Raw genomic sequence first — 19,700 nt, 5'->3', positions numbered from 1 at the left:
GACTCGGGGGATTGCAGAGCTTTTTTAACTCAATGTGAGCTCCATTTTGAATTACAAAGGGCCAAGCGGAGGCTTGGGCCACAGCGGAATGGGGAAGAAGCTCACCTGTTTGTCAGTCCCTGCCCATTTTTGTTAGAACTTTCACCCAGGTGTTTCAACACACATCACTCCTGGGAGAGAGGCTTCACGTGTTTTGGTAAAACTAAGACAGGGCTCTCGACGAGTTTCAGATTTTGCGATCGAGTTCCGCACACTTGCAGCTGAGAGTGACTGGAACTCAGCAGCTCTTTTTGACGCCTTTTTGGAGCGTCTGTCTCAGACTCTTAAGGATCAGCTTGCTCCGCTCGATCTGCCCTCAGATCTTGATGGACTAATCGCTTTAGCCATTAAGATAGATAAAAGACTTTTTGAAAGAGAACGGGGAAGATTGAAGGTGTGTACATCTCCTCCCTACCAGAAGAGGGAGCCAGAGCTCGATATTCATTCGCCACACCATCGTCTATCTCCGAACCTCCAGCGCCAGTGGGTTCCCAGAGGAACCCATACAGCTTGGTCGCACTCATTTGACGCCGGAGGAACGTCATCGCTGGATGAAGGATGGTTGTTGCCTGTACTGCGGGCAGCTGGGACATTTAGTGGCTTCCTGTCACGTTAAGGCGAATAACTATCCGGTCCAAGTCAGAGCACTGGTAAGTCGTAAACTTACCATCTCCAATCCCGCTCGAATTCAACTTAATGTCACTGCTCAATCAGCCTAAGGGGTACGTACAGCATGACTGGGATGTTGGGTTCTGAACGTGTCTGCCTCCTGTCCCACATAAACCTCCCTGGATGGCAGCAGCATGGCATCCTTCAAGACCATCTCTCCCAGAGCTTTGGGAGACAGCTGAGTGGATGTAATTAATGAGTAACAACTTCATTACCTTATAAATATTAAAAAACATTGTTTGTCAATGACTTTACAATTACAAAAAAAGAACACATGATTGAATAGACAACAGAAAAGTAAAAATAGGAATAAAACCTAGAATTGCATCTCCAGAAGGAAATACCAGTCAGGCATGAAATCAATTTAAGCAATACATGCAAAGAGCAATGGCTTATAAGTGTTAAAAAGTTTAGAGGTGAGCAATTCTACCTCAACTTGTGTTTTCTGCCATTGAACATATAATTGATGAATCATAATTACATACATAGTAATTACAAAAGCCATGTGAAGGCTACATAGTTCAGAGGTGATTGAAATTCTTGGAAAAAGTGCAGTAAATTCCGGACTATAAGCCGCTACTTTTTTGTCACGTTTTGAACACTGCGGCTTTTACAAGGATGCGGCTTATTCATGGATTTTTCTTGGGGGATAGTGAGCTTCTGCCGCAAAACATTTGTCCTCGTCACATCGAATCTTAATATCAGTCATTTTGCGCTTCATGCACGCACCCTCATCATGGAAAACACACAGAGAAATACATATGATGCAGCTTTCAAGTTAAAGGCGATCGACCTGGCTGTCAAAGAAGCTAACAGAGCTGCTGCACGTTAAGATGACACTGACAGCGACAACGAAAAAGAGACTGAGGAAGTGAGTAATGAAGTCATTCTGAGGCAGTGAATGGATGGACTTTTCCCTGTGAAATGTATTACTGTATTATGGTAATCTTTTTCATCAGTGTGTTACAGATACTGTTCGATAAAAGATTTCCAGAAGGCTTCGTATTTGCGGATGTCACCAGTAGCCTAAGTATTTAATTAAAAGTAAAAAAAAAAAAAATTGTGTCACGTCTTTCAGTGTAAATAGCTCTGTTACAACGTGGACACCTGCCGCTTATAAACATGTGGCCTATATATGTACAGATACATTTATTTACTTATTTTTAGCCGGTGCGGCTTATATCCAGGTGCGCTCAATACTCTGGAATTTACAGTAGTAATAAATGGGCTATACTTGATAGACTTTATTGACCCTTTAAACACATGTACAGTCAGGCGCATAGTGTATAGTGGGGGTAAGGTACACTCAACAAAAATATAAACGCAACACTTTTGTTTTTGCTCCCATTTGTCATGAGATGGACTCAAAGATCTAAAATTCATTCCAGATACACAATATTACCATTTCTCTCAAACATTGTTCACAAATCTGTCTAAATGTGTGATAGTGAGCACTTTTGCTTTGCTGAGACAATCCATCCCACCTCACAGGTGTGCCACATCAAGATGCTCATCAGACACCATGATTAGTGCACAGGTGTACCTTATACTGCCCACAATAAAAGGCCACTCTGAAATGTGCAGTTTTGTCTCACAGCAAAATGCCACAGATGGCGCAAGCATTGAGGGAGCGTGCAATTGGCATGCTGACAGCAGGAATGTCAACCAGATCTGTTGCTCGGGCATTGAATGTTCATTTCTCCACCATAAGCCGTCTCCAAAGGCGTTTCAGAGAATATGGCAGTACATCCAACCGGCCTCACAACCGCAGACCACGTGTAACCACACCAGCCCAGGACCTCCACATCCAGCAGGTTCACCTCCAAGATCGTCTGAGACCAGCTACTCAGACAGCTGCTGAAACAATTGGTTTGCATAACCAAAGAATTTCTGCACAAACTGTCAGAAACCGTCTCAGGGAAGCTCAACTGCATGCTCGTCGTCCTCATCGGGGTCTTAACCTGACTCCAGATCGTCGCCGTAACAGACTTGAGTGGGCAAATGCTCACATTCGATGGCGTCTGGCACGTTGGAGAGGTGTTCTCTTCACGGATGAATCTCGGTTTACATTGTTCAGGGCAGATGGCAGACAGCGTGTGTGGCGTCGTGTGGGTGAGCGCTTTGCTGATGTCAATGTTGTGGATCGAGTGGCCCATGGTGGTGGTGGGGTTATGGTATGGGCAGGCATCTGTTATGGACGAAGAACACAGGTGCATTTTATTGATGGCATTTTGAATGCACAGAGATACCGTGATGAGATCCTGAGGCCCATTGTTGTGCCATACATCCATGAACATCACCTCATGTTTCAGCAAGATAATGCACGGCCCCATGTTGCAAGGATCTGTACACAATTCTTGGAAGCTGAAAATGTCCCAGTTCTTGCATGGCCAGCATACTCACCGGACATGTCACCCATTGAGCATGTTTGGGATGTGCTTGACCGGCGTATACGACAGCGCGTACCAGTTCCCACTAATATCCAGCAACTTCGCACAGCCATTGAAGAGGAGTGGACCAACATTCCACAGGCCACAATTGACAATCTGATAAACTCTATGCGAAGAAGATGTGTTGCACTGCATGAGGCAAATGGTGGTCACACCAGATACTGACTGGTTCTGAGTCCCCAGACCCTCAATAAAGCAAAAACTGCACATTTCAGGGTGGCCTTTTATTGTGGACAGTCTAAGGTACACCTATGCACTAATCATGGTGTCTGATGAGCATCTTGATGTGGCACACCTGTGAGGTGGGATGGATTATCTCAGCAAAGCAAAAGTGCTCACTATCACACATTTAGACAGATTTATGAACAATGTTTGAGAGAAATGGTAATATTGTGTATCTGGAATGAATTTTAGATCTTTGAGTCCATCTCATGACAAATGGGAGCAAAAACAAAAGTGTTGCGTTTATATTTTTGTTGAGTGTATTTACCCGAGTAATGTGTTCAGCCTTTACAAAACAAGCCATGAAGGCCAGGAACAGCTCAAGCTGCCGGTCATGGAGTTTGCGGACCAATGTCTGGCTTCCCTGTTTAAAACACAGTTTTACAAAAGTGACACCAACAATGGGATGTGCCTTCCAGGTACCAACAACAGCACAATCAAGTAATGCCCACCTGAAAAACCATGACATATTCTTTCAGAATGGCCATGTATATGTACATGTAAATACATGTATAGGCTCAGATGAAGGACCGTTGTTGTTTCCTCATGCCACAGCTTCTGGCAGATCCTCTTCTTCCTCTCATGGCCTTGTGGAGTCATGCCTGTGAGAAATTAATTGATGAAAGTGAAATACGGTAAATATTATGACTCCTGATTAGTAACTTCATGACTTCTAAAACTCCAGACAGTTATAAGAGTTGTAACATCATGTCAACAACACCTTTACTGTTGAGTTCCTTTTGAATCATGTTGATTCTTGATTTTGCTGCAAGATTAACATTGTACTTTTTGTACATGAGTTCCAAAGGCTCTCTATATAGCTCCTCATCAGCTGTCAACAGGTAGCCAAAGTAGAGAACCTTATATGCTGGCATCATGGCACAGGTAGCCAAGCTGGCATCATATGCCGAAAGCCAATGGTGAGGAACAAAGCCCCTAAGAGGGCTTAGGGTGGGAAGATTGAAAATAAGAGCTATCTCCTTGTGGTACATCATCTGATAAGACAGATGGTGAAAGTACTTAACAGAGCATCCACACATCTACAGTATTAAAGTAGGATATAGTAGGGTCAGTCATGATCTAGACTTTATCACAAGGGAGTGGAGTGCTTCTGTGAGTGCTGTGGAGAAAATGCATAGGGTATTATGAGTTTGCCATTTATTTACCTGGTCTGAAGACCAAAGATGGTCAAGCTACAAATCTCCGAAAAGCTTCTCTAGGTAGCTGTCAAATGGCTCAGAGAATTTCTATGCAGCATTGTGAATGTGGTGGCAGGAGTCCCCATCAATGTCTAGGAGTGTTGGGCAGTACTGGTGCATCCTGGTTTCAAGACCAGTCTTTCTACCCCTCATCACAGCACATGAATCCATCAGCACACTCACGAGATTTTTCCATGGGAGATTGTTTTTCTCAAAGAACTCACAAAGCACCTTCTCTAAAGAAGCAGTGTTCACCTTGATGACCTCCAAGGATCCTAAATGCTCTACCATGACCTTCCCAAACTCTGGATGATAGTAAGAAACGCGCATGGAGAGGACCTTCAAAATCAAGGTTTGCAATGTAACATTTGACATGGTACTAACAGCAGCTAACACAGAAGAACTGTGTGTGGATACAATCATCTCCACCTTCTTCTTGTGTACCTCAGTTTAACAGTGTGTCAGCAAGGCATGGCTGCCCTTGTTAGCATAATTTATTTCTTTCTGACACAGTGTGCATCTTGTAAATCCCTGCTTATTTATCTTCTGGAATACGTCTGCAACGTGAAAAGCCAGCTCTTGTCCTTTTATCAAGATCGTTCCTTCTTTCTTGAGCCAGGACCAGTTATTTCAAATTAATAAAACTATACCTTTTGACCGTGTCACTTTTCTGTCACTTCCAACAAATAGGCCTAGGTTAATGCTTTTAGTGATACCATCATGATATTAAACAACTCAGCCAACTCACGTCTTCTTAATGCAATGTCCAAATGCCCTGTCGACTACAAGGTGCGTGCTGGCAGCCAATCCACAGTAGGCAGTTCCCATCCATTCATAAATAACCGCAACACGCAACTCAGGCTGCCTTTCACCTTACAACCACATCCTTACATCCCAAACAGAATAATGAGGTAGGATTAGCCTGAATCAATGACTTTATGCTCTACCTGTAATTTATGAAAGACAAACAGGTTTAGTTGTGAAATAACCTTTTGTTGTAATTGACTCAATAAGTTTGACCAACTGAAAAAAAAACCTGTGGCACCATGCTGGCAAGTTCATAGCCACGTGCTAAAGTGTTAGCTTACTAACTCGCTGCACCTCAAGAACAAATTCCTCAAAGAAGTGTCGGAACAAACACAAAATCATAATAAACATGCTAATTTGTACAAAATTGGTCTCAATATATTTAACAAAGGTGTTAGTTACTTTCTTTTTTGGGGCCCGGAGTTGCTTTTTCCCTCCATTCCTCCTCCTGACTGATTTTGCGCTTTCGACGTTTCTCTGACGTCATAGGTCCGCCTTGCGAATTAAATTGACCAATCACAATTCGGTGTGTATAATGGACAGCACACTCATCCAATAACCTTTTTGATTGCTGACAGCGTCCGCTTCACCTCATGACTACATCTTGATGTGCCTGACAGTCGTGATGATTAATTCTGTAATTCTCTCACGAAAATGTTTTTGTGGTTACAGTAGATTTCAACTGTAAGCAGTTCACATCCTCAGCTAACATAATATGATTATTGAAAGTTAAAACCAGTAAAGTTATGTTAATGAAGCCATGCAGTCATAGTAACACATTCGGTTAGCATCACAGCACAGAGCCTCTGCACACATCTGCTAGGTAACTATTCGTCGTTAATGTGCTTAACAATGTGTGGTTTGTGTTAATAGTGTTGTGTCGTGTGTTTAGTGCTTAAGTTTAACCATAGACTGTAAAAATAAAGTTTAACAGCCAATTAATATTGTTAGCATGCTAATCGCTAATAGCTAATAATGAGTGAAACTGATGTCAATTAGCCACATGCTAGTTGTTATTGTATAAAACCTGAAGGTAGTAATACATATATTGTAATTTAACCCCCTCCAGTCCCTGAACACATTTTTTTTCATGTGAGCCTCAGATGAAATTAACAAAAAATGTACAGAAATCACCCACAGTAACAGCATCAAAAGACACTGAATGACTGTATGTTTACTGTATGTTTGGTCTTACTGCCCTTAAATCACGAGAGTGTAGTTGTTAAATTAGAAATAAAAACATCAGCAAGGAAAATCAGTGTATTCAATTTTGAAATAACACGAAATGTTCCTGCAGGCTTTCATTTGTGAACATTAGCTTTAAAATCATGTCTGTATTAATATCAGGAAAACGGATTTGTCCACACGTCAATGTCCACAGACTACTGTATCTTTGGAGAACTCTGAAGTTCTGTGTTGAGTCCAAATGTGGTTTATATTCATCAGTTTATTCAAGTCTTTTACTTTATTTTATGATATTACCTGCTGAATAGAGGCTTGACAAATAACTGTATACATTGTGTGTCTGCCTTTTCCGTCATCATTACAGTTTCCCTGTCCTTACAAACACATTATCAAAGGTCATCATTGCTCCTTTTACAGTTGGATAGAGCTTTTTTGGCAGTGGGGTAAGTAGTACACAATTTACCTTTATATTTTAATTTCATGAGCTCAGATCATGCACAGAACACAAATAAGCAGGATTACTCCAACTGCTTTAGTCATCTTATTATAGTTTTTCCAATTCTCTGTACTAAAGAAATGAAAACCCTATATGGAAATAGCAATACGAGGATATTATCATAGCGTGAGATTTAGGAAGAAAAGACGAAGCCATCCTTCACCATGTCCTCAATAAATAAAATCAGCTGTAGTTTGTGTTATAAACAAGAGATCAGTACAGACTGTGCCTTTACATTAGAGGTTTGCAGGCCACTGCATTTATGTTTGTATTGTTGTGTAGAAGAGAGCAGGGTCATTGTAAATCAATAAAAATATATTAAGGTAGTAACTTCATCTTGTGTAACAGTTCTGTCACAGTGGAAGTGGTCTTGATGTGAGTCATAAGCTACAACTTATGCAGTCAGATACAGAAGCAAACAATAAATGAGTTGGTAAGGTATGACCACATACCCTTTCTATTTCATGTTAAGCAAACTGCAACTGAGAAGCATGCCTCCCAGAAATATTTAACATTTTTGAGGCAGCTATGTGTAACACTGGTTCATTTAGTGTTCATTTAAATTCCCACTCCCACAAATGCACCGTCACATGAGGTAATCATGTGACCGGAACTCACCAATCAGGTACTATTTTAGCTGCCCTGGCTTCATTCACCTCAGGTGTGTGGGAGAGAAGTCAAGGGACAGCAGTTGCAGGTCAAAACTTTAGAAACCAGACTATCACTGCATTGGGGAGCTGATATCTTGTGCGTGCCTTTGATTCAACTGAACTGGCCAGGTGTCCTGTGTTGGGACCGGTCTCCGATGGCGAGCTATGGAACACGGCTAGGAGCCTGAAACTTGTGCCTGCTGTTAATGGCCTGGTAGGAGGCTTGCAGGCCTGTTGCCCTCCCACATCCTCCAAATGAGCATTAACCCACACTACAACCAAACCTTACAGGACTTTTGCGCTATTGAATCATCACTCCTCACTCTATAACCTGTTGCTCAGTCAATTAATTGTTTATTTGTTCAAGGAATTGGGACTCAGGCTAATTCAGTTCAGGTTAGCAGTTTAAACAAATAAACTAGAATATGGTTTAGTGTGTTCATTGTTGAATTTTGTTTTTGAATTTATAACAGGTTCATGAACTGTACTATGTACATATTTTTGGGCTTTACTTTGTTTTTGTTTTTTTTCCATTGGTATTCAATATATTTTCAAATTTAACTGCAACCGTTGTGTGTCTCTTTATTTGCTGCACCTGCCCTCCAGCAGCCGAATTCTAGTGTCTTTTTCTAATTTACTAGCCACATTAAATTAACTGTAATAACAACATCAAATTAAAACTCTACACATGTTACATTTCTTGGCGAGCTAGCCAGGAGGGCAGTTGCAGTAAATACAGTTTGCATTCATTCTCACCAGTTCACTTTCCCAATATGGAGGTTTTCGATAAATTGGATATCAAAATCCCAAATGCCGTTCTTGTAGATGGCGCAACTGAACCCGCATTGCGAGATGAAGTCATAGATTTTCTTAAGCAGTATGGTGAAATTGGCCAAAGCATTGCTATTGAGACCACAGAATCTGAATTTAATGACCGCATTGTCGTCGAGTTTATTTCTGGTTCAGCGCTAGTGCAGCTAACACCATTATTACCATACATCTATACCTCCAGTTTAGGTAATAAATTCTGCATTGAAAATCTATCCGACATCTATTCATCCAAGGTTTGTGGTTCAAAAACTCGCACTCTTATGGCAGAGTTCAGACATATTGCCAAGTTGTCTGGTAAACACTATGCAGAGATCCTTCAGGAGATGATGGAACAGATCAGTCACTCTGTACCTGAAATTCATCGTCCCATTGATCCTGATGCTGCCACAGACACAGCAGACCCTCCACAACCAATATCTCATGTGACAGTAAAACAGTCTGACTCTCCAGGTTCAGGTCCTTCTCCATCAAAGTCAAGCACCAGTGCAGAGGCACAGGGGAATGCGCAGGAGAGAGAGAGGCGATCCAGCATCCACATGGCTCCAAGTGACCTGAATCCTCCAGAAGTCCAACGGTATGTTGTTGAACATGTGATCAGAAGTAGGGACAGTTCCTTTCATCCATCTCAGAGGCTGAGAACCTTCTCTGGGAAAGTGCCCAGACCTACACAGGAGACAGACTATGATACATGGCGGTCAAGTGTTGAACTAATATTAAAAGATCCATCAATATCTGACCTTCAGCGCACCAGGCTGATCCGTGATCATCTGTTGCCCCCTGCAGCCAATATTGTGAAACATCTGAGCCCTGACATTGGCCCAGAGATCTATTTACAACAACTTGACTCAGTGTATGGTACTGTGCAGGATGGTGATGAACTTTATGCCAAGTTCTTAGATACTTTCCAAGATGCTGGAGAGAAGCCATCCACCTACTTGCAACGTCTTCAAGTTGCTTTGCAGCAAGTTGTGAAGAGAGGAGGTATGCCTGTGAGGGATGTGGATAAGTGCCTTTTAACCCAATTCTGTCGGGGATGTTGGGATAATAACCTCATTGTGGAGCTACAATTAAAGCAGAGGAAGAGTAACCCACCTTCTTTTCCAGAACTCATGCTGCTACTTCGTACAGAAGAGGACCAGGATGCAGCAAAGGCAGTTAGGATGAAACAACACCTGGGCGCAACAAAGCAAAAGGTTGCCAGTCAAGCACAGCTCGTACATCCAGATGAGGAAACCAACTTGTGTGCTGCGCTGACGACATTCACCAAACAGCTGTCTGAACAAATGGCTGCCATTCAGAAACAACTTGCTGCTTTAACGGCAAGTCAGAGCAGAACCTCAGCAGCCCCTGCCATGAAGACAATGGAGAGACAAAAGCCTGGTAACACAAAATCTTTCCCAAAGCCTGGCTTCTGTTTCCGCTGTGGAGAAGATGGTCACATTAAGCCCCAATGTGAGAACGCTCCGAATCCATCTTTAGTGAGTGCCAGAAGAAACCAATTCAGTGGTAAACGGCAAAAGTGGCAGAAACCAAGCACTTCTGGACATTTAAACTAGTCTCAGCTCCTGTTAAGGGACAATCAGGAGCTGTGCCGGACCAAACCTGTCCCACGACTAGGAAGCCTGTCCAGTGTGTGGAAATGCAGTCCACCATGAAGACAAAGAAAAAATTACCAAAGGGATTAGTTGGTTCCAGGTGTACGGCAGAAGTCACCATTGCTGGTCAAACTTGCCCGTGTCTCCTTGATACCGGTTCGCAGGTAACCACAATCTCAGTGTCATTTTATAATGCACATTTGTCAGATCAACCCATTCATGCACTTAACGAGCTACTCCATATCGAAGGTGCAGCGGGCCAAAGTGTTCCCTACCTTGGATATGTCGAGACAGCAGTGACTTTTCCAGAAGATTTCCTTGGGAGCAACTTTGCTATCCAAACTCTTGCACTTGTTGTTCCAGATACCAGATCTGGATTTCCAACTTCTGTCTTAATTGGCATGAACACCCTGGAAGCCCTTTATGAGCGGTTTTCCAGCAGTGATTCTTCCACATTTCAGCCAAGTTCGCATGGCTATCAAATGGTCTTGAAAACTCTCCAGTTGACACATCAGAGCAACTGTGAGGATCATATTGGGCTTGTCACTCTTTGCAGCAAGACTCCATTGCTCATTTCAGCAGGTCGCACTGTTGTGGTCGAAGGCTTGGCGAAAGTGTCTGTTCCGACCACCAGCCAGTCTGCAGTCATTCAGCACCCGGATTCAGGCCTGCCGGGTGGCTTGTGTGTGAGCAGCTGCTTGGTTGCAATACCTTCACATTCACCCCACAAAGTTCCTGTTGTAGTGACAAATGAGTCGGAGCAGGATGTCTTCATCCCTCCATTTTCGGTGATTGCAGATCTAGACACATATGACTGCATACTTTCTGACCATCATGTGGTCAGCAAATCATCTGAGAGCCCAACAACTCCTCTGACTTTTGCTTTTGGTGACAGTCCAATTCCACCTGAATGTCGAGAGCGGATCACAGCCAAACTGAATGCCATGCCTGAAGTGTTTTCACACCAATCTTGATTTCGGGTGTACAATCCATGTTAAGCACCATATCAACCTTCATGACAATACCCCTTTCAAGCATCGAGCACGACCCATTCACCCACATGACATTGAAGCTGTTCGAAAACATCTCCAGGAGTTTCTTGATGCCGGTGTGATTAGGGAGTCGGAATCACCATTCTCGTCCCCTATTGTGGTTGTGAAGAAGAAGAATGGAGACATCAGGTTGTGCATTGATTATCGCAAACTGAATCTACAGACCATAAAGGATGCATACCCATTACCGAATCTGGAAGAGTCTTTCTCTGCACTCAGTGGCGCCAAGTGGTTCTCGGTTCTGGACCTTAAATCAGGTTACTACCAGATTGAGATGCAAGAAAAGGATAAGGCTAAAACCGCCTTTGTGACTCCCCTAGGTTTCTGGGAATTTAATAGAATGCCCCAGGGCGTCACCAATGCACCCTCAACATTCCAGCGCCTGATGGAAAAGTGTATGGGAAATCTACATCTAAAGGAGGTTCTCGTGTTCATTGATGGCCTCATAATCTTTTCTGACACCCTGGAGGAGCATGAACGCCGCCTACTTCGAGTGCTGAACAAACTCAAAGAGTATGGGCTCAAACTCTCTCCAGATAAGTGCAAGTTCCTGCAGACATCTGTCCGGTACTTGGGTCATGTGGTATCAGAGAAGGGCGTTGAGACAGATCCTGACAAGGTCGCCACTTTGAAATCCTGGCCAGTTCCGCACAATCTGAAGACCTTACGTCAGTTCCTAGGCTTTGCAGGCTATTATAGACGTTTCATAAAGGGTTATGCCACCATTGTAAAGCCGCTCAACAACCTGACCCGAGGTTACTCACCCGGTAAGAAGTCTGCAACAACGAAAAAAACCTCTAACCCTTTCTTTGACTCCAAGCAACCTTTTGGCTCCCGATGGACTCCCCACTGCCAGCATGCTTTTACTACCATCATAGACAAACTTACCACTACTCCTGTGCTGGGATTCGCCAATCCGGCGCTGCCATACATACTGCACACAGATGCTAGCATCACAGGACTTGGGGCTGCCCTGTACCAAGAACAGGATGGCGTCTTGCGGGTAATTGCTTTTGCCAGCAGGGGGTTGTCACAGAGTGAAAGCCGCTACCCAGCACATAAGCTGGAGTTTCTGGCCCTAAAATGGAGCGTGACGGAGAAGTTCCAGGATTACTTGTATGGAGCAAGCTTCACAGTAGTCACCGATAGTAATCCTCTTACTTACCTTCTGACATCAGCGAAGCTGGATGCCACCAGCCATCGTTGGCTGGCTGCCCTTTCAACCTTTTCATTCAAGATCCAGTACAGAGCTGGGAAGCTGAATTTGGACGCGGATGCACTTTCCCGACGGCCACATGACAGTTCTCCTTCAGACACCGTACAAAGGGATCATGAACTCTTGAATCAGTTTGCCCGGCAACATCTTGTAGACACTAGTGATGCTGAGATCCCTTCTGAAGTGGTTGATGCTGTCTGTCAGAGTAGTTTTGTCCGGTCTCTGGAAGATGCCACTCTTGTTGAATCACTCTCTCTTTCAATCACTGCTGATACCATTCCTGAGATATTCACGGAAGATATACATGGCCTGCCCATTGTTCCTGTGTTGTCCCATGCAGACCTCCAAGACAAGCAACGGGCAGATCCAGGTCTTCGTGAGATCATCTACCAGCTGGAAACTGGTGAAAAAGTACCACCTACAGCTCGAGAGGAAATACCAGAGCTACCGCTTCTCCTAAGAGAACTGAACAAGCTGGAACTCCTCAACGGTATCCTGTACAGGAAGAGGCATGATTAAGCACAACCCTCCTATCAACTGGTTTTACCTGACGAACTCCGACCAACCGTTCTCCAAAGCTTGCAAGGCGTTGCCGGAAAAAGCTGCTCCACTTGTCAGCATCCAAACCTCTCGTCCATTAGAGCTTATTTGCATGGATTTCCTTTCCTTGGAGCCTGACACAAGTAACACCAAGGATATTCTAGTTTTGACGGACCACTTTACCAAGTTTGCTGTGGCCATACCAACGGCCAATCAGAAGGCTCGAACTGTGGCAAAAAGTCTCTGGGACCATTTCATTGTCCATTATGGAATTCCCGAGAGGTTGCACACAGACCAAGGCCCGGATTTTGAATCTAAGCTGATTCGTGAATTGTGTATTGTGGCTGGCATACAGAAGTGTCGAACAACACCTTATCATCCTCGAGGAAATCCAGTCGAGAGATTTAACAGGACATTACTCAACATGCTGGGAACCTTGGAGACAAAGCAAAAATCCAAATGGAGGGAGTATGTCAAACCATTGGTGCATGCGTACAATTGTACCAGGAATGAAGTAACCAGATTCACGCCATATGAGTTGATGTTTGGACGATCTCCTCGGCTGCCTGTGGATCTGGCCTTCGGGTTGCCAGTGCACAAACAGAAACCTCAGCCTCATTCCCAGTACGTACACGACCTGAAGCAGAGACTGGAGGAAAGTTACCAGATCGCTTCAAGGAATGCTGCTAAAGTTGCAGAAAGGAACAAGGCTCGGTTTGACCAGCATGTGACACCGTCCAAACTGGAGGTTGGCGATCGAGTCCTAGTGCGCAATGTGCGTATCAGAGGTAAACACAAGCTCTCTGATAAATGGGAACAGGACATCTTTGTGGTGGTGAAGCAATCTGGAGACCTTCCAGTCTATGCTGTGAAGCCTGAAAATAAAGATAGCCCAATCCGCACTCTGCATAGAGACCTTCTCCTCCCATGTGGGTTTCTTCCCATGGCAGAACCATCAGTCGATTCCGTTCCTTTGCCTGAACCACGGATAACTCGTCAGCAACATCAAACACAGCATGAGTCAGCTGATGAATCCGTTGGGGAAGACCAGATGGTGGAACCTTTTGTTAGCCATGTTTGGGATCAAGTGAGATTCATGGAGAAAACTCCAGACCCTGTGGAAGTGACCTTACCCGATCCTGTGGAAGACTTACCTGAGCAATTACCTGAACATTCACCTGCCCCTGCGGGACCACTGCTCCTCAATGTTCCGCTCGATAATGGTAATTCTGGAAGAAAAGAAAATACTGAACCAAATCTAGCTAAACCACAACTTCTTGAGAGAATACCAGACCTACCTGATACTGAACCTACTGTAAGACGTTCAACTCGTCATAGATCACCTCCCAAAAGATTTGCATACGCTTCTTTGGGCAACCCATTAATATCTGTTGTCCAGACTCTGTTACATAGCTTGTCTGACGTTTTAGGTGCATCATCCGAGTCGAGTGCTTCAGTCGTCCATGTTGTTTAGTGTCAGCTTGCAAAGGGACTTGCAAGGGTTAAAGGGGGGAGGGTGTAACACTGGTTCATTTAGTGTTCATTTAAATTCCCACTCCCACAAATGCACCGTCACATGAGGTAATCATGTGACCGGAACTCACCAATCAGGTACTATTTTAGCTGCCCTGGCTTCATTCACCTCAGGTGTGTGGGAGAGAAGTCAAGGGACAGCAGTTGCAGGTCAAAACTTTAGAAACCAGACTATCACTGCATTGGGGAGCTGATATCTTGTGCGTGCCTTTGATTCAACTGAACTGGCCAGGTGTCCTGTGTTGGGACCGGTCCCCGATGGCGAGCTATGGAACACGGCTAGGAGCCTGAAACTTGTGCCTGCTGTTAATGGCCTGGTAGGAGGCTTGCAGGCCTGTTGCCCTCCCACATCCTCCAAATGAGCATTAACCCACACTACAACCAAACCTTACAGGACTTTTGCGCTATTGAATCATCACTCCTCACTCTATAACCTGTTGCTCAGTCACATGTCTTTGCTATACCCTGTGTTGTCTGCACGGATGCCTGTTACGTTGCTTATAGGGCTATGATTAGATGATGAAATAAGTATCCAAAGATTCAAATATAATATCTTTAAAACACATTCTTCGTCACACTATTAGTGTAACAATTGGCTGTGTTAAGATGGACATACTTTCTATGAAAAATAAACAGGTTCAGACTAGTAAGCCACAAACTCCTGAATATTGCCTTTGAACACTTGGTGTATGTTTAACATATTTGTTAAATGTTTTATATGATTCTGTTTTGTGTCTAGAATCAACAAACTGGAGGCCAGATGGTTGCTATGCAGAAGGACTAGAGTGCCTTGCTACTCCTGAATCTGCTGACTCTGCCCTTGAGGAACATCCATCCATCAGGAATTTGTGTGACAAAAACAACCATAGAGAGAGAAGAGACACGTCACACTGGCCTTGATGACATGTTTAGCCTACTTTGTATTAGTTATAGTGTGAACATTCAGACATTATACAGCTCATGGAGCTAAAAAGGCTGCGATCTCATCATAACAGCTGGATTACACAAATACAAAAATAGAAAAGACAACCTGCAAGTGTACAAGTTTTATTTTTTACATTTTCTATGTGAATGTGTTATTGAAGCGCAGCTGTCTTTATCCAATTCAAAATCTTTGTTGCATTTATCAGCATCATGGGATTTTTTATTTTTTCATGAATTGACCTAGTTTTGGCCTATTTTCATAACCTATTCTGTTTTAGTGTCTACCTGCTACAGCTTGCTGCTCCTCAAGTCTCCATGTGTCTGGAGCTCATATTGTTATTTACATTTAGAAGCCAATAGGTAGAAAGCTCACTCTGGAAAAGTAAAGCAGTTTGATAATGGTCTATATTTTCTCACATAAATGGACCCATGTGAATATTACAAAAAGTGCAGATAATAGGTTCATACAAAAACAAATAGATAAAAGAGAAAGCCAATTAGGTTGTAACCAGACCTATAGAAATAGGGCTTTGTTTACAAATGTAGTGCATTAAAATAGTACATTCAAAGCAGTTCATGACACCATTAGATCAAGCTTATTAAAAGAGCAGAGAGCACAAGGCTCTTTTTTTGCTCTATGTGAGATCAACATTGAAAAAAGTGAGGGGAGGTTAGATTGAGCAAATTAAGAGAGCTCTCCTAGTTCTCCACCTGAGCTCAAAGAGAGTCTCAAAACTTGAGACAAATCTGAGAATCATATCGGAACTTAATGAAATCTCCTTTGGAACAGGAAGGGAGACAAGGGGTGGATCCCAAGTCCCTTATTTGCAACGAGTGTCCTCCAAGTTGTCTCCTCCAATTGCGTCTTAGTCCCGCCCACCAGAGATACACGGAGGAAACGAAGCCGAGGAGAGAGGACCGAGGAAATCAGCTTTAAGACACATGAGACGTCCTTTCCTCGACAGTGTCACATGACGCCACACCAGCTGATCACGTTCAGCTGTCAATCAGCCTAACAGCTGTTTATGTCCACACAAACACGCACTGTATTATTTTCTAATCAAACACACACACTGTATTATTTCTAATCAAACACACACACTATTATTTCTCATCAAACACACACTGTATTGTTTCTCATCAAATACACAGTTACAGTGTTTAGTCTCTTTAGAGGATAAAAAAACACACACCTGAAGAACAACCTGCAGTCTACTCATAACCAAAAGGACAGTTTCTACTGACTAAAAGATTTCATTTTGAATTGTCTATAATTATTTATTATTATTAAACTGTTTGGACTGAACCTAGCCTGTATTTAGACAGCGAACTCTGTATTTTATAAACATATATTTTTGTGTCAAGAATACTGAAAATTATTGATTAGAATCTAAATGATGAAACGTTCAGAAGATAAATCAGTGTGAATGTAAAACGGACTCCGTCTTCATCAAGCCCATCCTCATCATCATCAGACATTCAAACAGTCTGAGGGATGATGAACAGAACATGAAGGATGTATTGATTTGATAGAAGTTATAGAGCTTCATATTTGGTTGTTAATCTTCATGTCAGACTCTTTTTAATCCCAGCTCATCACAGAGCGACTTTTTACAAACTCACTGATGTTCATCATCTGTTTAAATGTCCCACACTCCGTTTAGCGTCTTTTTAATGTCCCTCTTTTCTCCCGTATTAAACTCTGCTCATGTTGAGAAGTCTCACTGAAGTCTGATCCTGTGCAGCGTCCAATCAGTGAGTGATATACGAGAAGGGGGCGTGTCTGTCAGTGAAAAGACTTCCGTGAAGTCAGCTCTCCTCTCTCCTCGATCCTCTCTCCTCCGTTCGCTATAAGAGCTTTGGGATGATCCTCAACATGGCGGCTTTGGAACTACTTCCGGTTCGGCCGAGGACCGAGGAGAGTGCAAATAAGGGACTTTGGATCCAGCCAAGGTTGAGATTTTGTGCAACTAAGTTACCTGGAGTCCAGGGTGACAAGCTGGTGACATAAGCCATAGTCTCATTTAGCTCTCACATGGATCTCAAAGTTGTCTAGGAGAAATAAATGAAACCTTTTCGCCCCACAATTCATTGCAGCCGCAACTTTTCAAGCAACTCGCGCATCCGGCCCATATCTGAGCTATACGAAAACTAACGATCTGTCAGAGAAGAAATGTGGAGACAATCTGCATATTGATTTGTATATTGATTTGACTTATGATTAGTTACAGCCTTTGTATTTATTTCATTTCTTTTTGTTGTGTGTGTGAAGAAGGTGAACATTGCTTTTTAATGTTCTTCTATCGTGTTTTTGGAGATGATTTACTGTTATTTGATGATTTAATATGAGAAATTGTAATAGGCCTATAAAACTTTGTTTATAAAAAAAGAAAAGGAAAATGGACGCAGATCATAGAAGTTAGCACTGCAATAATTTGCCTTGAACAATCTTAAACCCAGAGGTAAGCTCTGAACATGATGTTGATGTCATAAACCATCAAAGTGGAGTTTCATGGTATCTAATAAAGCCTACCATTTTTATTCACACTGAAAGTAGATTGGAGGGACAATCTGAATGCACCCTAAATTTAAATTAAGCATTTTCTTGAATATGGAATTGGAATGGTACGATACGTTTGTCTCCAGTGTGATAATATTGTTATTATTTGAGTCACCAAGATATTTGTCTTAAAATGTTGTTTACATTTGAATGCTGACCAGTATGTCTGTGGACGGAGCCAAAACATCAGAATTTGGTGATGTCACAAAGCAAATCATCTGGAGATTGCCTTTGTTCCCATTTTCCATCTAGTTAATTTCTCACACTACTGAAAAGGGTCGCTGTAGAGTTTTGTTCTTAGTACAATTTTGTTAAGGAAAGCACTAGAAACAGTCCCATAATCTGACATTTATTTCAATTATCTGCAGCTGTTCCTGTTACACTTTTTCAAGTTTTAAAACATTTCACAAAAATGTCCAAAGAATACAAGAGAGGAGTGAGTGTATCCTTTGCTGAGGCTGAGAGTCCATATATGTCCCAATGGGTGTCTGCAAAAGACCACCTGCACAGTGCGTTTGGACCAACCAAAGAAGAACTGTATAAGGATTTAACAGCTCTGCAGATGAAACACATACTACAGACGAAAATACATACAGAGCTGGAGATGGACACGGAGGCTTTGAAGAAAGAGAACAGGGCGCTCAAACATCAGTTGGCAGATAGAGAGTGCACTGACCGAGTAAACCGTAAACAACTTGAACTTGTTCAAAAAGAGAAAGATGCTCTGAAGAAAGTGAGCGAAGACTACAACTTTGTATACTTTCAGTTACGTCAGGTAAAAGCAGAGTACAAACTTTTGGAAGAAAGAAGGAGAGAGAAAGAGGAGGAGCTGATGAAGACCGCAACACTGCTTCATGAGACAGTCGCAACAAACAATGAACTGGACAAAAAAGTGAAACAGCTGGATCATGAACTGTATCAGAGCCAAGTACAAAGAAAGAGGTTGAAGGAAGAGGTAGACACACTGATAAAACATGAACTGCGCTTTAAAAATGATTTTAAGAAATGCATTGAAGTCATTGACAAACCAGATGTACTGAGAAGCCGTTTGTTTCAGCTTAGACAGTTCTACATCTCTGACAAGATCGAGGAGACCAACGATCAGATCCTGCCTCCTATTTCTGAGGCTGAGAGAGACAAACAGAGAAAGACTGTCTACGAGTACGAAATACAGAATCATGAGCATGATCAGAAGTTCAAGCTTGAGCTTAAGCAAAGGCGTGCAATGGATCGTGAACATCAACTCCATAGGAACCACAAGCATAGGCTGAACATGTTCAAACAGAACACAAGAGAGAGAGAATACAAGCGTTCTACCGTGTGGGAGAATGATCCCGAATACAGAAAACCAAAGGTGGAAGATAAAAAAGGCACAGCCAACAAACAGCCAACGTGTCCTGATGACCTGCAGAAGGTCAATGTGTCAGCCATGCCTCATCATATGGACAGCATGACATCATCATGTGAACAGCGTCACACCTTGCTAAACACAGATGAGGCCAGCGTGAGTTCTTCTTCTTCAACACGGTGGCACACACACCCACAGACCACCATTCTGAAAGAAGACGCTGTGAAAGGCTACATCCTCATCCCAACCCCTCCTAACAAAACCCGAGTCTGTGACGAAGTCATCACAACGCCCTGGAAGAAGTTGGCTTCCTCGAGTTCCTTTCGCAACCGGACACTCCTACTTGATTCAGAAGATCAAGACTGTCATCGGCACGAGATACAA

General features: G+C 42.9%; 1 long non-coding RNA gene across 1 annotated transcript; it reads left to right on the top strand.

Moving 5' to 3' along the window:
• Positions 1 to 5,487: 5,487 nt before the first annotated feature.
• On the top strand, positions 5,488 to 15,513 carry LOC306825470. The gene is made up of 3 exons (XR_013779269.1): positions 5,488 to 6,008; positions 6,936 to 7,014; positions 15,224 to 15,513. It is a non-coding gene; the product is annotated as an uncharacterized lncRNA (long non-coding RNA).
• Positions 15,514 to 19,700: the final 4,187 nt, after the last annotated feature.

This window comes from Symphodus melops (genome assembly GCF_947650265.1).
Source record: "Symphodus melops genome assembly, chromosome: 6".
NCBI classification, from domain to species: Eukaryota; Metazoa; Chordata; class Actinopteri; order Labriformes; family Labridae; genus Symphodus; species Symphodus melops.
This window is presented reverse-complemented; position numbering and strand designations above follow the sequence as displayed.